At 40.9% G+C, this 18,463-nt stretch overlaps 1 protein-coding gene across 2 annotated transcripts in view; it reads right to left on the minus strand.

The window, feature by feature from the left end:
* The window catches only part of LOC122789637 (serine/threonine-protein kinase Nek4-like), a 246,490-nt gene extending 232,608 nt beyond the window's left edge, over window positions 1-13,882 (minus strand). For both annotated transcript variants that reach the window (XM_044057045.1, XM_044057047.1), the window contains exon 1: window positions 13,519-13,882. The gene's annotated coding sequence lies outside the window, so the exon portion shown is untranslated. The remainder of the gene's footprint in view (window positions 1-13,518) is intronic.
* Between the last annotated feature and the right edge of the window lie 4,581 nt (window positions 13,883-18,463).

Consider the following 18,463-nt stretch of genomic DNA (forward strand, 5'->3'; position numbering starts at 1 on the left):
TGCCTGAACTCTAGTAATCTGATCTATTTGATTCTCCCTGGAACTGGAGCTTCTTGGGCTTCTGTTGTGATGTTCATATTTATTCCCCTGTATCACAGTTGTCAAGCTACCACCCATCTCAGGCACCTTATCTCCATCACCTTTGGCTTCCTCAGCATCTCTTTTTTCACTGCTCAGGTTTCTGTGCCGTACGGTAGTACTGGTCACACCACTTTTTTGTACACCTTACTTTTCAGCCTCTTCAACATTCTTCTGTCAGATATGACCCTTGACACACTGTGCCAGTTGCATGCAGCAAATGTGATTCTAACTTTGACTTCCTCATTCAGACTTCCCTTCTCCTCAACTACTACTTCTAGATACTTGCTGCTGCTAACCTGTTCTACTACTTTCTCTTCTACCTCAGTTTTCCACCTTTTCTAATTTCCCCTATTTGCTGCCATTACAACTGTCCTATCTACATTCAAACTTCATCCTATGAGCCTTCAGGTTTGGATTCCATTTCCTGTCATTTGCAGAGGTTCTTGTTCAGAGTCTGCCTGTTATACCACATCATCTGCATACAGCATTTTTGTTGCTCGGTCCATTCTGACTTGCTTGCTAATGTAGTTCATCACCGGTATGAAAGACAGTAGGCTCAGAGATGAATGAACCCTGATACAATCCCACACCCACTGGGAACTCCTCCATAACTCCAAACACTGTTCAAATGTGTGTCATTGGGTCACTGTACATAGCTTGAACTAATTGTACCAATGTTTCTAAGACTTCAAACCATTGCAGGACTACTCAAGTCAGCTTTCTTGGGACCTTGTCATATGCTTTCTCCAAATCTAGAAATACCTAGATGGACTATTTTCTTATCTCTAGCTCCTTCTCAATTCTGTCTCACTGTAAATATCAGGTTGATTGTGCTGCATCCTGATCTGAGTCTGAACTGCTCATCTCTCATCTTACTTTCTACTGCTCCATCTATTCCTTTATCAATCACCATCTCCATGAATTTCAAGCCTATCTACCACAAGAGTGGTTTCTGGCCCACAAATTGTAGTTTATTGGCCGTTTGGCAGCTTTTCCATCTCTTTCAACTTTCTGGTTTAAGAGCCCATGTTTGTGCTTGTTTCCCACCTTTCCTGTAACTAGTCTAGTCCAGATACAGATTTGTTGTATTCAGGACTGTTTGTAAGCTTCTGAGCCCCCCCCCCCCCAAGCCTTTCCTGTGTTGGTGGGAAGCCTTCTAGCTTATCAGTGGGAGTAATAAGCACTAGGTAGCCTATCTACCACAAGAGTGATTTCTGGCCCAGAAATTGTAGTTTATTGGCTGTTTGGGCAGTTTTTCCATCTCTTTCAACCTCCTGGTTTAAAAGCTCATGTTTGCGCTCATTTCCCACGTTTCCTACAACTAGTCTAGTCCAGATACAGATTTGCTGTAGTCAGGACTGCTTGTAAGCTTCTGAGACCTCCAAGCCTTTCTGTGTTGGAGGGAAGCCTTCTAGCCATCAGTGGGAGTGGTAAGCACTAGGTAGCTTATATACCACAAGAGTGGTTTCTGGCCCAGAAATTGTAGTTTATTAGCCATTTGGAAGTTTTTCCATCTCTTTCAACTTTCTGGTTTAAAAGCCCATGTTTGCGCTTGTTTCCCACCTTTCCTGTAACTAGTCTAGCCCATATACAGATTTGCTGTATCCAGGACTGTTTGTAAGCTTCTGAGCCCCCCAAGCCCTTCTGTGTTGGAGGAAGCATTCTAGCTTTATCAGTGGGAGTGGTAAGCACTAGGTAGCCTATCTACCACAAGATCCAGGTACAGATTCTTAGTTTTAGCACTTAAATTTGCTTATTCGTGCTCAGCACTGGTTCAGAACTTGTTGTTAGCACTAAATAAGCTACAAATTACTACATCACTCAACCGTCCTCTTTACTTAGATGAAAACAGTTTTTATACTTACTTTCCTCACTTGCTTAGAGAAAAAGAGCTCATACTCACTTTCCTCACTTGTCTGTTGGAAAGTAACTTTTTATTCAGACATTTCCAAGGGTCAGCTCCCAGTGTTCTCTCCTATCTGATGAATCTGGGCATCTTGAGGCAATGTAGCAATTGCCTCATGTACACATACAACCCTTTCCTCCTACCACCCAACACCACAACCTGTGAGAGATGCACTTATCTAGCCAAACTGGAGGTAAAGCTCTCTCCAACGAAGACTGAACTTGACAGTCAAGAGGAGAAGGTAAACACTTGCACCACACCACACTCATCACATAGTCCCACTAAACCTACACCACCAAAATCCACACACAGAAACACAAAAACATTTGCAGAGGCTCTAAATAATAATCTGCTCAAGCAAGAGACCTCCAAAGCAGAAATGTAAGCAACCTCCACTCCCCGATACACCCCAAATGACATATAGCCCACAGACTCAGTGTGCCAATAAACCACAGCCCATAGGGCAAACCATCGCACCCAACACACTAGTCATAGGTGATTCTATAGTCAGGTACACTGATGTCCCACTCACCGGGCTAAACAAGGAGAGGTTACTTTCAGCTGCCTGTCGGGTGCCAGGATCCACCACATAACCCACGCACTCAGGTCATTCCACAACAAGTACAAATTTGACTCTGTCATTGTCCATGTTGGTGTGAATGACCTGAGACGTACCTCCCTGGACTACATGAAAAGAGACATGGAAGAGCTCTTCGATCTTGTAGCCCAGGCATGTATGACCCTAGCCCTGAGTAGCATCCTGCCATCACCCAGAATGATACCGCAGTACAAGGACAAAATGATTGACTTCAATAATTGGATAAGCTTCTGGTGTCATTCTAAGGGGATCCAGTATCTGTCTGCCTTGGACGACATGGTCAACAAACCACAATCCTTTGCCAGAGATTGCCTGCACCTGTCTCCCCTGGGATTCCGGATACTGGCTAAGGCTCTTGCCACCCCTATAGTGCCTTTTTTAGGCAAGGTTCAAATGACAAATTCACCACCATAACAGGAACAGGCAAGCAAAATCTGAGGGTAATGCTATGCAATGCTAGAAGTCTAAATCTCAAAATGCACTCACTCGAGGCACTCCTTAATATAGAGAACATCGCTATCTGTGCAGTGACTGAGACCTGGTTCAAGGCTCTAGACAGCACCCCTGCATTACCAGGCTATAACTCATACCACACATTTTGGCCATCTAACCTGGACCAGAACACCAAAGGTGGAGGTGTGTCCATATTCATTATGGATATCCACACCTCCAGGCTAGTTGCGCAGCATAATGCATCCAAGGTTATCCAAGTGAAACTAACTCTGGGCAAAACTGCAATCCAAATTGTAGCTTGCTACAGATCCCCCACCATGCCCCAGGATTTCCATTCCTCTTTTCTTGATATACTGGAAAATATTAGGGTTCAACCAAACACCCTAATAATGGGTGATTTCAACTACTCCACCATTAATTGGGAAAACTACTCATGTACCAACTCCTTCGCTCAATGCTTTCTGGAATTCATAAATTCCAATGCCCTGGATCAACTTATCCACACCCCCACCAGGGGCAACAATATCACATACCTAGTCATTACTAACATGAGTGACCGGTGTTTCACACCTGAAGTCAACTCCTCGTTGGTCAGATCCGACCATAAGCTAATCACCCTAGATATCCGCATCCCGCCCCCACCCACCATTAAAGAAACCACTGTAAAAAAATTTCTCCAAAGCCAACTTCATGCTTCTTAAAACAGAAATGGTGAACTTCATGACACCCATGCAGATGGACAATACAGTTACGACTGCTGAATCCTACAAAAATGCACTCTATAAGCACTTACACAAGTGCATGGATCATGCTATCCCAAACAGAACAAAAACACTATCCCCCAAAAAAAGGAAGCCAACCTGGTGGTCCCCTGCCATAAGCAGACTCTACAACAGAAAGAAACTGTTGCAAAGGAGAGTAAAATCCCATGAGTGGAGGAGCTCAATGGTCAGTCTCAGTAAGAAGGTGAGATCCCTTATAAGATCCTCCAAAGCTAGCTATGAAAACAAAATTGCCACTAATTCTAAGGGCAACCACAAAGCATTCTATAGCTATGTCAAGAATCTCAATGGCAACACCCAGATCTAATCTGAGTTACAGCACAACATCACGAAAATTACAGAACCAACTGATATTGCCAACATCCTGGCAGACAGGTTCAGTGCTAACTTTACCCCCACCCACCCCCTAAAGGGCCCATATTTATACAGGAAGAATGCAGAATCCCTGTAATCACATCTATGCAGGTAAAAGCTGCACTCTCTAAAACCAAAAACACAGCGTCCATGGGACCGGACAGCATTACAGGCTGCGTTTTACACGAACTTCAGAACGAACTGGCTCCCCACATAAGCACCATGTTCAATCATAGTCTCACGTCAAGCACTGTGCCCACTGAATGGCACACAGAAACAGTTATCCCACCCCACAAAGGGGGAGCCACCACTGATCCTGGGAACTATCGCCCTATTAGCCTGATGAGCCTGGTCTGCAAGGTCATGGAATGTATCATCATGGAACTCATAAACAAAGACACTGGTAACCTCCAAACTCTGGACCCCACCCAGTTTGGGTTTGTGAAAGGCAGATCATGCCTTCTGAACCTGATCGACTTCTTTGAGGCAGTCACCAAAGCCGTAGATGAGGGCAAGGTGGTTCACACAGCCTATCTTGACCTTGCCAAACCTTTCGACACCATCCCCCATTCTGGAATTATAGCTAAACTCACTAAACTAAGTATAACTCCCTATGTCACAAGATGGGTTGCCAAATGGCTCACTAACAGAACCTACACTGTAAAAGTTGTAGACTCCAAATCTGACTTCAAATCAGTGACAAGTGGAGCACCACAGGGTTCAGTCCTGGGACCTCTCCTGTTTGGTATCTACTTCTCTGAAGTACATGCTAACACAGAAGGCCTCTGGGTAACAAAGCTCGCAGATGACTGCAAACTAGGAGCCACAGTCAAGTCCTCAAATGATGTGAACATCCTATAGAAGGGCCTCACTGAGACAGATGCCTAGTGTCAGAGGCATGGCCTCAAGCTCAATGCCAAAAAGTGCATTGTCATCCCTTTTGGTACTCATGAACTACCACATAAACGACAGTCTACTTAACACCAAAAGTGTGATAAGAAACCTTGGGACCCAGGTGGACAGTAGTCTCTCCTTTGATAATCACATCGCCACAGTAGTCAGGAAATCCTTCTATGTGGCACACCTCATCACAAAAGGGTTCTCATCCAGAGATCAGTGTTCCTCTCTACTCAGCACTCATTAGACCCATTATAGAGTACAATGCCCCTTTTGGAATGTACCTCACAAGACATCTGCAGCAGCTGGAAAGGCCACAGAAGTACCTCACAAAGAGGATTACTGGCCTCAAACAGATGCCCTCAATTGACCATCTCAAAAAACTCCAGCTTTATTCTGTAGCATATCGCCTACTCCAAGGAGATCTCTGCCTAACATATAAAGCTATGTTAAACCCAAATATGTTGGACATGCTACACCTAAAGAAATCCCAATCCCTCTGAGCTACATGCTCTAGGGAGCTAAACCTTGTCACCACAATAAACAAGACATGCTGGAGGGATAGATTCTTATCCCAGAGACTTCCTATACTCTGGAACAAGCTACCCATCTATGTCAAGCAAAGTTCCTCAGCACGCTTTAAGAAATAGAAAATACACCCCAGGGATCACTTCTGTGGCTCTGCTCGACAGGGGCACAGGTAATTAACTTTCTTGGGTGGCTTAAGCCAGGGAACCTTGTTGGCTAGGCTTACTTAGGCCCTTGGGCCTATAGGTTCATAGATAGGTACTAGGCTATGTAATATGACAGGTGTTTGATACCTCTATACTGCACACAGTTGTGAATGTTCCCTTGACCTCATTTGAGCTTGCTGCGTATAGCAAATATGATCAACATGTTGGGTTAGTTAGGGGAGATATGGCTTCTAAGGGTACTCATAGCACTATAAAGAAAGGTGTATCACAGATACGTGCCCACAGGATCCATATCTCCCCTAATTCACCAGACTGCTTATTTGCTGTGACCTCATCGGAGCTTGCTGCTTTCCCTGACTTAATTTTCCTCAGTACTGTTCTTACATCTTCTGGGCTTCTCTTCTTTCATTGTGAGCTGTGTATGGGACAGCATAACTTCTGTTAGATTTTCTTCATTCAGAAAATACTGGAAGTACTCCTTCCATCTGCCTTAGATTTCCAGTGGACTGGCGAGCAGGTTGCAGCTGGAACCCCTTAATAAGGGTGTCTGATGACTGATTTATCTTTCTGCATTTGTCTTCAACCAGATAAAGTAGTTTCTTTGTGCCATCTATGGAATCACTTTCCAGAAGTTGGGAGAGTACTTTGGCCGCCATTTTCTTTGTTACTGCAACTGCACTCTTCGTTCCTTTCTTAGACAATCAGTATCCCTTCTTGGCCTGGTCCATCTTTTCTATCTCCCACTTTTTCCTGCACTCATTTTTTATGACTTCCTGGACTTCTGCATTCCACCACCAGCTTTATTCATATACTTTTTTGCATACCTAGCTCAGCCAGATATCTGTTCTATAGTCTGCACACCTGCTGTTTTGAGGTTCTGCCATTCTTCCTCAACTTCACCTATTTCTTATTCGTATTCTTCTTCATCTTGTGATGCTAAAGCCCTGAGCATTTTCTTTAACTCTTATGCATTCTCTCCAATCAACTTACAGTTCTTTAGCCTGGTCTCTGTTGATGTTAAAGCCTTCTCTGACCTCAGTTTACAAATGATTGTAACAACCAGTGATTTATGAGGTCAGATGATTTTTACACTGGGGATGACTTTGCAATTGCTGTTTCTACCTTAGTGTCTTTCTTCTTAATAGGAGGAACCCAAGCTGCATGTTGGCCACTCTTGTATGCGACCTTGTGACTGTCCCTCTCTTGCTGAAACATGTGTTGGCCACCATCAAACCGTTTGCCAGACAGAGTCTAGAATGGCCTCAGACAGCAATTGCAGGACCTAACAGATAATGCAGGACAACATGAATTGGTGTTGATAATGGGTGACTTGAATGCACATATCAGGACAGACTGCCTGAGTCCACATGGGTGGGGCAACAGGAATAAATAAGGGAAGGTCACTATAGATTTCTGTCTGGCAAATGGCTTGATAGTAGCCAACACGTGGTTTCAGAAACACAGACAATCAAAACATCACATACAAGAATGGCTAACATGCAACTCAGATAGACTATCTCCTAGTAAGGAAAGGGCACTGGGGTTGAATCAGTGATTGCAAAATCATCTCCCCTGAAACAGCTGGCGCACAGCATAAACCATTGGTTGCAGCAATCAGCTGCAAGCGGTAGTCAGAGAAAGCTCTAAGGTCAACAAAGGCTAGGCTGAAAACTTGGAAGAGACTGGAAAGAAAGTCCAAAAGTTCAAGGAAATACTCAGGGCTCTAGCACTTTAAGAAGATGAAATAGGTTGAGCTGAAGAAGAATAGCTTCACCACAAAACAGCACGCGTGAGGACTACCTAACAAATATGTGGCCGAGACAGGTATGGAATTCAGGTACATACGGAAAGCTGGTGGTGGAATGCAGAAGTCCAGGAAGTCGTCAAAAGAAAGACGTAGAGCAAGAAAAAGTGGGAGATAGAAAATACAGACCAGGCTAGGAAGGAATACTGGTTGGCTAACAAAGAAGCTAAGAAAAGGGTTGCAATAGCAAGGAACAAGGCATCAGAGGAACTCTATCAGCTTCTGGAAAGTAAGTCACTAGGTGGCACAAAGAAACTATTTCAGGTTGCAAGGCAAAGACAAAAAGATAAAAAAAATTGTCAGACACTCTTCATAAGGTATGCCAGTAACAACCTGCTCACCAGTCCAAAAGACATCAAAGGCAGATGGAAGGAGTACTTCCAGCAGCTTCTGAAGAAAACCCCACAGAAGCTGAACTGCCCCAGGCACAGCCTATGACGAGAAAAGAGGAGGAGTCCACCGCAGAAGAAGAATAGCACGAAGGAAAACGAAGTCAGGGAAAGCAGCAGGATCATACCTCTCAACTGTACAGATTTTTTCTAGAATGTCCAGTTTTTTACCTCATATTTTTGGTCCATTTTTCATAAAAATGTGTTTTTCTGGCAAATCATTAAAGACTGAAATTAGAAAATAAGACAGACATTTGAGTTGCAGACTTCACATCCTTCAGAAGATTCATGCTAATGCAAAACCTGTTAATCTGTCAACTTTCTAAGTTGTAAGAGCAATATTTAAAAATTGTCCCTATTTTTGGGCCTTTGTCCCACTTTTATTTATGTCTTTGTCCAGATTTCTTGTTCTAAGAGGTTGAGAGGTATGAGCAGGCTCAGATGAGATCACAGCAGATATGATAAAAATGTCAGGTAAAATAGGGGAGAAATGGCACATGAGGGTACTCATAGCAGTCTGAAGAGAACGGTGTATCTCAAAGGACTGCAGAATAAGCATACTAGTACCAGTGTTCAAGAACAAAGGGGACATTCACAACTGGGTGCAGTACAGAGGTGTCAAATCCCTGTCACACTGCATTAAAGTTCTGGAGAGGGTGACTGACAAACGAACATGCAGAGAAGTAGAAAGTAAGATGTGAAATGAGCAGTTTGGATTCAGATCAGGATGCAGCACAACTGACCCAATGTTTGCAGTGAGACAGACAGGTGAGAAGAAGCTACAGATGAGGAAAAAAAGTGCAACTGAGTCTTGGAGAAAGAATATGACAAGGTCCCAATGAAGCTGACTTGGGCTGTCCTGTGGTGTTTCAAAATCCCAGGAACATTGAGAAAATTAGTGCAAGTTATGTACAAGGACCCAATGACTCAAGTAGAAACAGTGTTCAGTCTTTCAGAGGGGTTCCCATTGGGAGTGGGTGTGCATCAGGGTGCAGCCCTGAGCCCACTGTTGTTCACACTGGTGATGGACTACATTAGCAAAAAGGTCAGAGAGGACAGACAAACAAAGCTGCTGTATAGAGATGATGCGGCAGACACTGAAGCAAGAACTTCAGTAAAGGATAGGGGAATGGAATGCAAAACTGAAGGCATATACACTGAAACTGAATACAGATAAGACAGTTGTAATGGAAGCAAATGGTGGAGCTCAGAAGAAGCTGAGAAATAAGATAGAAGGGAAGACAGTGGAACAGATTAACAGCTTCAAGTATCTGGGAGGGATGGTTGAGAAGAAGAGAAGTCTGAATCAGGAGGTCAAAACTAGAATCAGGGTGGCTGCAGCTAACTGGCACAGAGTGTCAGGTGTAGTACCTTCTTCTTTCGGCTTTTCCCGGTTAGGGGTCACCACAGCAGATCACCTCTCCGCTCATGATTGGCAGTGGAGTTTTACAGTGTCGAGTTGCCAGCCCGGCACCCAACCTTCCACAGAAGGCACACACGCACACACTCACACCTAGGGCCAATTTAGAGTGTCCAATCCACCTACAGCATGTCTTTGGAATGTGGGAGGAAACCGGAGCACCCGGTGGAAACCCACACGACCACTGGGAGGACATGCAGACTCTGCACAGAAGGCACCCCAGCCGAGGATCAAACCAGAGAACCTCTTGCTGTGAGGCAGCAGAAAAATGCCAAAGAATCTGAAAAGTAAGGTGTACAAAACAAGGGTGTTACCAGAGCTACTGTATGGCATAGAAAAGGCAGAACAGTTGAAGAAGCTAGAGGTGATGGAGATAAAGTGCCTGAGACAGGTGGTAGGATGCACACTTTGGGACAGACAAAAAAAATGAGGACATAAGAGAAGAAACCAAAGTAGCTCCAATTGCAGAAAAGGTCAAAGAGAACAGATTACAGTGATTCAGGCACATGAGCAGGAAAGCAGAAATTAATCTAGTTTTGGATATTTGGAACAGACAGGAAGAAGGCAAGAGGAAACAAGGGAATCCAGAAAAAGATATGGATGGACTGTGTAAGAGAAAACCTGCAACTGTCAAGCAAGACTGTCCAAGAAGGCAGAGGAATGGCATTAAATAGAGAGAAATTGCAACAGTTAACATGACACATCAATCCCATGTAGAAAATGGGAAAAAGGGGGCTGTTGATGATGATGCATGGGTTACTACTATACAGTAAACTCTCAGTTAACCGGAACTCAAGCAACCAGAACAAAAATTGAAGAAATACAGTACAATTTTCATGTGTTGCACTTTCTGCCCCCCCCCCCCCCCCGAAGAAACATACCTTACATTTTTAGAGTTTTAAAAAGGAAGATAGGAGTAAATCTCTCTCTCTCTCTCTCTCTCTCAATAGTACAGGGTACAGTATTAGTCAAGCCTATTTTTAATAGTAGCTCTCAAGCAACCAGAGACTAGTTATCCGGCATCTACCAATCCCCATGGGTGCCAGCTAACCGAGAGTGTACTGTAATTGTTAGGTAAGGCAGTTTACTAAGTCAACAATGTTTTCCGGCGATGACAAATTAATAGAGCTGAAAATGAACAGACATTAGTTAACTTGACTGTAACAGTAAGTAAGAAAAAGCAAGAATGAGGAAATGTAAATCGAAAACTGAACTGACAATATCTAAAGCAATAGCTATTGTTCATGATGGGGAAAAAAAGAACAAAGAACTGCAAGGATTCTTCTTGGCATAAGTTTATATTGAGATTGTTGCTATTCTGAAATAAAGCTTACCACAATATACATGACAATCTATATCTCACTTTTTATGCAGTTGCAAGGTGTTATCAGTAGGAAATCTTTCCAAAATTAAATATGTAAATCTTAATACATGTAGACTGTGTAGTGTGGACTAAAGACCTTCTGGCCAGCCCAAACAACAGATATGAAATGAAGAGATTGAAGATTGAACTTACTACTTTCTGAAATCAGCATATGGACAACTATCAGGTCTATATTACATGAACGAAAGTTCATATAATCAAACGTTGAAAACAGCGAAAATGCCAGACTTCAAACCCTTTATTGTGGGGGCTGCTCCCCCCCACAACCCACGCTAATTATATATACCAACTCCGAGATTGCACTACAGTGAGGAAAGGGCAAATTTCCTGATCTTCACTGTACTGCTATCTCACAAAAAAACACATCGATGAATGGCATTTTCACGTATATAGCTGTTCGATATTTTGGACTTTCATTCATCTAATAGGAACCCACAACTAATGGCCAACCTGATGGATGACATTCCCTGACACCAGGTAGATGAGTATGCTAACAGAGAACACATCCATGGACCATGGAAAGGCAGTGAGTGTATGACTGTGTGTGTGTGTGTGTGTGTGTGTGTGTGTGTGTGTGTGTGTGTGTGTGTGTGTGTGTTTTAGTATGCTCTTTTGAATTTTGCAAATAAGCTTGTTTATGCCTCTCAATTTTAAACTATGAGAACTGAAAATTATCGTTCAGGTCAATTTTATTGAATTCACCTTTAAATGAGGATTTATATAAAATGTATGGATAAAAAATCACTGTTCTAAATTAAAGCTGTTGCAGAAAAAAAAATACTAGAGCACCAATCAAATCCTCTTCCATGGACATTACTGGGAGATTATTATAAGACTGGAAATGACCTAAATGTATTTTATAACTGATGTGGAAATGTAATAAATGAGAAATAAAAAAACTTGAAATGGCATAGTAACAATTGCTAAGTTTGCTGTTGCTCTACTTTTTTCTATATTTAACTGCCAACTTTAAAAGCTCTACAATGGTCCTGTCTTACTTCCAGAATAATAAAGAGAAAACTCATTTTCACATTCAGAGTTTTATAGCAACTTCTCCCTAGCACTGCAGTCTTGGCTATACAACATTATATTAAGAATTTATAATATTCTGCTCTTCATTTGGAGGCATTCAGAATTAATGGCCATTATGGAGATGTGACATATTCCTTTTATATATCTACAATCTGGGATTTACTCAAACAAAAAATGTCACCCCCTCAGATAAGATCACTAATTCATGGGTAAAGCCAAGCATAAATCATGTAAACAGTGGAATATACTTTTTTAAAAATAATTTATGAGATATGCTAGAATTTAGAATAAAAACTAACATTTATTATGGTTTATGGTTATACATTTTGTTAAATGCCATTTTTCATAATGTTTAGTTAGTTAAACTGGCTTGTTTTTTTCAGAAGTATTGTTTTTTTCAGTAGTTAAGAGGTATAATATTCAGAAACATTCACTCTCTGGAATGGAAGGGGCTACATTCTGGAAGCTAGTATACAATTCCAAGAATTCCATCATAATTTGAAAGTAACTATGAACTTCTGACTGGTAGGCTAACCTGGATATGTAACATAATACACAGACAGGCAATAATCTGTGCCCATAATCAGTATGCCAAAACCCATTTGAGATGGAATACATACAGTAATCTACTTCATCTAGTTCCTTTTTTTTTTTTTTTTTTTTTTTTTTGGAGCTGTACAACTGCAGATGTTTTTCTATTTCAGCATCTGATCATAAAAAGTAACCTTTCCTTATCCTACATTGATATCTTAACATTAGAACAATAAAGACCTCCATCTCTACCTTACACCAACACGTGGTGTCAAAAACATTCCTTAACTTTTTTCTTCCCTCATATCTCACCTGTAATTACTATACTATATGCAGTTACCTTTTCAATTTACTCTGTGTTGCCTGTACTCCACTGCTTCATTTTGACTTTATCCTTCAGCACACCAAATTTAAGTTGCATACTGTACATACCATTAATAATGTAATATGTTTTGATGTAACTACAGTCTACATTTTAAATAGGACTTACATTATTTTAAATCTAAACCGAGATACTAATACGGTACTTCTCAACTTACAAAACATACTCAGCACTACCTGTAATCCCATACATTGACTCTAGCATTTGAAGTATTAATCATCTAACTACAGATACACTGTAGCTCCATTAAATTTATCTCGTGTACTGAAATTTTCCTCCAAGATTTTTTTTTTTTGTGCATTCATGCTAAAATGACAAACTTTTGGTGAAACTACAGATTCTGCACATCTAAATCTATGACTCAAACAATGCATCTCATAGATAAGAGCTGTACAAGCTAAAAGGGCCTCAGTGCGGAGTCATTTTACAGATCTCTGTAGCAATCAGAAGCCAAGCAGCTGTGGCTGCCATAGCAACACACCAAATGAAAGGTTGTTTTCCAGCCATTACAGCTCCAACAAAAACTCAGTGAAATGTGCACTGCATCAATATAGTTTTTGAAGTTAACCAAAAATGACGGGAAAAATCCAGCACAGTTTATTTTATTACAAACACACACACACACATACACACACACCCTCTAAAATAATAGCAAAACTATCCTGCTTTATGTAAACAAATGTCATTCGGCACTTAAGCTGCTTGATTACTACGGAAAACCCTGAAGTAAACACAAGTGATATATATATATATATATATATATATATATATATATATATTTGTGTAGTGCAAGTAACATACGTGGCTTACCTGTTGTAGCTAGAAGGTTTTAGGTCACAAGAATACTTTTTTATACAGTGTGAGAAACTGTTAAAAATCCACTAACAACCAACTAAAGTGCTCACTGCACAGCTTCTGCAGCAGTCCTTGAACGACATTACAAAAGCTCAAGGAGTATCCTTTCATCCAGAGTTGGAGAATGCATCATTGCATCCTACAGTAACAACCTTTTTCCGTAAATTAATGAGTTATTTATTGGACAGACTGTTGTCTGAAACGCCTGATAAACTAGTTCTTTTGTGCAATCCACTCTCTCCTCCCCCACCTTCTCTCTCCTCCCACAAGGCTGAACTCTGCTTTGATTTTACTTGTAAACAGGTACTGGAAGGGAACACCAAATTTTTGACACAGTCAGTCCTACTGCCGTTCTGTATAACACACGCCTCTAAAGTATCACATGATCCACAAGAAAATGTTAAAGTTTAACAGCAAATACCGAGTACGCATTCTTAGACTAAAACATTATTTTAAAATCACAAATGCACACCATTTTCTACTGTATAGTGAAGAACATTATGCCACCTAAACATCAGTTTAAGTTTTCCAAGTTGACTGCATGTCAGCCTTTTTTTTTCTTAGATACAAGGAGCTTTATTATTAACATCCTTATCTATCTGTAGGGGTCGCCACAGCGGAACTCCGGTCCGCTAATGATTGGCAGCAGATTTTTACGGTGCCGGGGTTCTAGCCCGATACCCAACTTTCAACGAAGGCACGCTCATTCACGCGACCGCCGGAGGACATGCAGACTCCATACAGAGGGCACTCCAGCCGAGAATAGAACGGAAGAACCTCTTGCTGTGAGGCGACAACGCTACCGCTGCACCACCGCGGAATATCTACCTGTCCTATAGTTGTTGTGTCTTTCGGCTTTTCCCGGTTAGGGGTTGCCACAGTGGAACTCCGGTTCGCTAATGATTAGCGGTATATTTTTACGTGCCGAGTTGCCAGCCCTGGCGCACAACCTTCAACGAAGGTACGCCCATTGACGCATGTCTCCTCACAGAAGACGCTCTAGCTGAGAATCTAACAGGATAACGTCTTACTGGGAGGCGATAACTTTACCGCAGCAACACACCGCAATCTACCTGTCCTACAGTATAACAAATTGGGCTAAACTTATCAGACTCTTGAACCATGTACCTTCAAACTACATAAGATAAAATTAAATGTTTTGCACAGTTATGTAGCAGTTGTTAGTGAAAGACTTTGGTTACACTTGACATGCTACATACAATCACGGATCTGTATAGGCAGTACTGAGTTTGAATCTACACAGAGCAAACAGCATCACTGAGTTTTTATTAGTCACTGGACTGCATCAAGACTCGTTTATCCCACGTTATGCTTTTCTCCACTCACTCACCCCCTCCCAAAAAACAGATGCATGAAATAGGGACAGTACTGAAAAGCAGTTTTTTTTTACGGAACAATGTCTGGTACATTGCCCATGACTTCATCTTACTGTATTAGACTAGATGGAATTCATATTTTATAGTAGGCTTCAGTGAAAGTCCATTATGTAATTTTATGCTATGAAATAGCACTGGTGTCAGGACACCAAGATTCATACATGTTTTTCTGACAGTACTGTTTTACAACATAAATCTGCATAAAGTAAACAGAAAAAGTAGAATAGTGGAATGCAAATTAGTATTCGTATTGCATTCCACTATCTATCTAGCCTACTAGTCCTGACTCAAAGTAGGAGAGACACAGAGTGCTAAGGCCAAATGCACCTAGGGTTACCACCTGTCCCACTTTGCGAGGGACAGTCCCTGTTTGGGCAGTTGTGTCCTGCAGAAGAATTGAAAAAATGGCAAATGTCCTGAGATTTTAGAACAAAAATGTTCCTATATTTTCTTTAATAGTTGCATACAACAGTTATTTTGTATATAAAACAGCTAAATGTTATAAGAAATAGAATAAGCAACTAAAATGTTACAAGAATAAGCTTTTATTTAAGAAAAAAAAAGTGAAGTTCTGTCCGTTGTACTGACCGTGGGTATGTTTTGCCCTGCAAAATCTGCAGTTTCTACAAAAAATGTCCCACTTTGGGCATTTGAAAAGGTGGCAACCCTAAATGCATGCCATAATATTATCACAGCCATCCAAACAATTTACTCAGCAGTTCAGTGTCCCTCCCTTTATGCCCATGCATTTAAGAATATTTTTGTTTCAAATGCTGTTGGGAGGAGGTTGCCATGCCTCCAGACAGTTTTTGTGTGAGACACCTTGCTTATGTTGCATGATATGCTAGCATGGTGTTATGGTGATCCACTGGCAAAGTACATGCTGATGAATCATTCTGTCAGAATGATTTAGCAAAACACTACACAAGGAGGCAGGAGGTGATGCCTAAAGACAATGAGTAGCCAAGTCAGTAATGTAGAAGACAGAGGGATCCCCTGAAAAATAAACAGTACACTTAAGGATTCCAAAGTCAGAAGGGATGCCCCTGAAAAGCAAGTATTATGATAAACATTCTGGGAGGTAGGAGGGACTTCCCCTGGCAAAGCAAAACTTTTTCAAACTTTAAATAAAGGGGGCAATATGCTGCTTGTGCACCACTGTGCATTGATGGTTTTGTTATATCATTTACAATTCACAGCTGGGTGAAAATGGCTTATGCAAGATAACCTATGCAGTCTGGGACCAATTACACCAAACAGGAACTACCAAAGCTTCATCAGTTTTCCAAAGAATCTGATAATTTCTTCACATCTTGCATAACAGCATCAACATCAGCAATGGATAACCCATACCTCTGTGTTGCTGCCATAAATAACTATAAACTATGCAAGAAACATTTCAAGATTAATATAGATACTTTCAGTAATGCCTTTATTCAATACAACTGGAATATACTAAACTGCCCCCCCCCCATTTGAACCTATTAAATACTTTAATAAAAATTCCTAAGAATATTAACTGTACTTGCTCATGTCAAGAAATAATTAGTTAAATCCAATCCTGTTCCTTGGCTATCACTACCCACAAAACAACATGAAACTGGGATAAAGTCTGGTACATCTGGAAAACTCACTAACAGCTTCTTCTTCTTCTCTATATTCCTATGTCACTCTGCATAACAATGCCAAAGTTCAAGTTATTTTATACAAAATAAACTACTCTCTAACCACTCGAATACACAAATAATATCAATAAAAAAATCTGGTAAGGTCTATCTCAACTCTTAAAACCAATCAAACCTTTCCAACTTAACTCATAGCACAAAAATAAATGACTACACAATTGCCTGTCCCTTTAACTCCTATTTTGTTAACTCTGTCATTTCTCTTTCTCTCTCTCTGACCCTCCCACCTTTCTACCTGAAGACACAACTCTAATCCCAAGCCCTTCCTCACAAAATATATTCCAACCTTCAAAATATAAACATATTTCTCCAGAATCTGACATCACTCCTGTCCTTGACTATCTACCCACTGAATACCTCAAACTAGCTGTGTGTGCTATAGTTTATCCAATATTTGCCCTCAACAGATCCATACAATAATTTAATGTTCCTGTCTACTGGGAACAGTACTGTATTATTCCACAAATGAAGATGGTTTCTCTACTGCACTGAGCAACTTCAGACCTATAGCTAGTCTATCCCGACTTTCTAAGATCCCTGAAAAGTGCATACATGCTCAACTACATTAATATCTCCTATCTAAAATCTTCACTCTCCATCACAACATGGATTTCATCCCTCTCACAGCACAGACATTACAGTCCTATGATTTATTAAAGCTATACACTACCACAGAAACAACCTTGTATCTACAATCTTCCTTTTTCTATTAAAATCATTTAGTACTGTTTCTCACCATAAACTCCTCCAAAAAACTATCAGACTTTGGACTGTCTTCTTCCCATCTCTCTAACTGTTCAGCTCTTACCTCCCTAACAAAAGTCAAAGTGTCAAATATCAGCAAGCTACATCCTCCTTTCCACCTATACGTCCCTGAGTTCCACAAGACTCCATCCTAGGCCCTTTAGTATTTAGCATTTTCACCAATAACATGCTTCTACATTTTGGTAACCCCCTCTTCATTTAATATGCAGATGACTCTACAATTAAATGCACTGCCTAACAATTCATGATCTTCAGTCTATCACTAAATATGCATTCCCATCAGTAAAAACTTGGTTCAAAGACTCAAACTTAGTTAATAATGCTCTTCTCCCCAACTCTTCACACAACAACAAAATCAACTTGGCTCTTAACTCCACAAATGGCATCTCAATCAAGAGTGTCTCTCATACTAAAATTGTTAGACTAAACATTGATGATAAGTTAAAATTCGATGTTCACACTCAACTAGTGACTAAAAAAAACACATCTCAAAAACATCATCTGCTCTACAGAGGTAAACCATACTTTATTGACTGACTATACCAGGAAATGTACAGCCTCAGCTTTCCTACTGCCAGCTCTATTATATGCAGCATCCATTTTTACTGACCTCTCAACCTAACTCTCTAAACTACAGCAAATTTATAATAAAAGTACTAAATCTGCAACTAACTCCTCTGCCCAGGCACATCATTTCAATAAATCAATCAACTTAACTGGCTTGAATTTCCAAATTTCCTCCAAGTAATTCATCTAAAACAATCCCACAAAATCCTCTCCTGGTCTGATAAAAGTCTGTCTCTAACACCACTCCCATCCAGGTATTCTTGCCCCCTTCCACTCTCTGATCCTCTAAAATCCACGGGTAATAATGTACATGGTGCAGCCATCTACACACATAATGCAACCAGACAAGAGAATTCTCTAACATTATCTATTCATGAAATTTCAACCCACCTTCTATTTAAAACTCAACTAAAATTGCATCTCCTCACCAAAAGGGTATGACTCAATCTTCCATTTTTTTCCCACTTGGCCTCTTTTCACATAAAT

The sequence above is a fragment of the Protopterus annectens genome, chromosome 15.part0 (genome assembly GCF_019279795.1).
Source record: "Protopterus annectens isolate FY-2018-M chromosome 15.part0, PAN1.0, whole genome shotgun sequence".
NCBI classification, from domain to species: domain Eukaryota; kingdom Metazoa; phylum Chordata; order Ceratodontiformes; family Protopteridae; genus Protopterus; species Protopterus annectens.